We start from the raw sequence: 2,376 nt of genomic DNA, 5'->3' as shown, positions 1-2,376 counted from the left end.
ATGCACAGTGGGCACGAACGTTAAAGGACATCAATAAAATGGCTCAGAAACGTCCTAAGTCAGTCCAAATGACGGTCCATAAACACACAATGTTCCAGAGACGCTTAAAAGATGTATTTCGAACATTAAACGTTTTAGAACTTTATTTTTGTCTGAATTAGGACAGTTTTCAAAACTTTCAAATAACGTATATTGATTTGACATCAGGTACGAAATTGAAGAATATCACTGGAACATTCTAAAAACGTTTCTTGGACGTACAACGCGGTAATAAACGTTGAATAGAGAAACATTAGTATTTTCAGATTTCAGAGTAAAATTGAAGATTATTCTATTATTTCGAATGCGCGATTTTTCCATCTGTCTTAAATGTCCTTATAAGAATAGGACATTTCAGAAACTAAGTTATTTTTATTTCCATATCGGCCGCCACATGCCTAGTTGGCAAAAAATTTTAGAACGTAACTGGAACGTCCTAAAAATGTTTTTTGGACATACAAGTCAAAAGACGTTATTTGAACGTTTTAAAAACTGTCCTAAGTCAGACCAAATAGTGTTTTAAAAACGTTTAATGTTCAAATTACTTCGCTAAAACGTCTCGGGAACATTGTATGTTTATGGAACATTATATGGATTGACCTAGGACATTTTTAAGCCGTTCTAAAGATGTTCTTTAACACTTGTGCCCACTGGGTTATTACCGGGAAGTCAATACGTCTTTAAGATTTTTTCCGAATATTTTTGGTGCTGTTACATCCTCAAAATTTGAAGACAAATTTGAAACCTCATCGTAAAACTTAAATGATAAAAACATCAACTTGAAAGCAGTAGGTAATCACTTGTATGGTAATCCATGAGTAGTTAACTATGACCGATGATCATGGACATAGGAAACAAGGGACTAGGCATGCTATTGCGGGAGTGATGGAATGAGGGGGGAGGTCCGCCACCTTTTGATGCGACACCTTTTGATGCGACAAACATGGCAGCGCCCACATGTTTATATTTTCATGCACAGTTTGTTGGCAAAAATGCTCGTGCACATAATCAAATGGCAAATCGTAAGATGGCGGCTTTCCCCACTCATGGAATTCTCCCCCCTCCCGTGGATTCAACCTCGCACGCCCAAGTTAGGATGACATGCCTAGTCCCGTGTTTCCTATGTCTATGCCGATGATAAATATGCAACGGTCGATAAAGTAGTAACCGCGAGCTAATTTCCCGTGCATTACCACAAGTATACCGACTAATTTAAAGAATGGGTAATTTAGAAATATGTCAGTTATCCTATTAAAAATGTTATATATTACACCTACATAATGAAGAGTAATCAAATTGTATACCGTTTAAGACTACAAACCGATCACAATTAAAACTAAAAAGTAGTAATATAACTATATAGTTAAAATAAGTAATTGATTTATCGGCCTATAGAAATTAGAATTAAGATATTGTCTAGAAAAGAGAAAGAGAAGAGTAACAAAATTACAAACGAATAATAAGGAAATCCATATAACTAAAAACGGGACAATATAATTCAAATTATAGAGTGTGTTGGAAATATAGACAACGAAAGCAAAAATAGATATGAGACTTTGTCAGTACATGCCTCGTCAGGTTTTTTGGATTGTATGTGACTTTACAAGAGGCTTATTCTTATATAAATCCCAGACTCACCTCTGGTCGTTGTCTTTAGTTCGTGGCAGTCACACTGACAACTTCAAACTTCAATTGTACGAAACGCTTGGAAAAAGTCGCGATCAAATCGACATACGTGAAATATTCCTTAACAAAGAACCGCATTGTGTAAAGTCGCGTACTTGTATTTTCCATCGTGAAATAGTACGAAGTGTTCAGCGTAAACTAAGTCCCTTCGGCCTTCGGTCGTCGTATAAGTTGATTTCCGAATAGTTCGTGTGCATCAACTAAAAGCACGAGGTAGAATTCCGTCGCTATTCTACAAATCATCGGGGATATCATCGAAACTATAAAATTTTTTTGACCCTTTCAAGACTGAAAGGTAGCGTAAGTTTTTATAATTCTTTTATTGTAAAGTAATTTTATGTTCTTATATTATAATAAATGTACCAATAACTTGTGAAAATTGCCATATTTTTAAGTTTTTGATAACACGCAATCCCCGTCAGATTAACGAGTGACAACGATCCCATATTAAATAATAGTCTGGCTATACCAACCTGACTTAATCAGCCCTTTAATCTCCCTTAACTATCCTATTAACAAACTACCCTCGCCTTTCACTCGGGACGTAACAGCCTACAGTCTGTCAAGTTAAAGCGTGGGTGGCTTTACTCGCAGTCGGTAAGGTGTATCGACATGATTTTGGTGTCAAAATATTAAGAAGAGCTCCCTCTT

At 36.1% G+C, this 2,376-nt stretch overlaps 1 protein-coding gene across 9 annotated transcripts in view; it reads right to left on the bottom strand.

Moving 5' to 3' along the window:
* LOC117168109 (matrix metalloproteinase-14) overlaps nucleotides 1-2,376 on the bottom strand; it is a 518,894-nt gene that overhangs the window by 261,633 nt on the left and 254,885 nt on the right. The gene's annotated exons all lie outside the window — the stretch shown is intronic.

The sequence above is a fragment of the Belonocnema kinseyi genome, chromosome 2 (genome assembly GCF_010883055.1).
Source record: "Belonocnema kinseyi isolate 2016_QV_RU_SX_M_011 chromosome 2, B_treatae_v1, whole genome shotgun sequence".
NCBI classification, from domain to species: domain Eukaryota; kingdom Metazoa; phylum Arthropoda; class Insecta; order Hymenoptera; family Cynipidae; genus Belonocnema; species Belonocnema kinseyi.
Note: the sequence above shows the minus strand (reverse complement) of the source record. Positions and strands in the feature narration are given on the sequence as shown.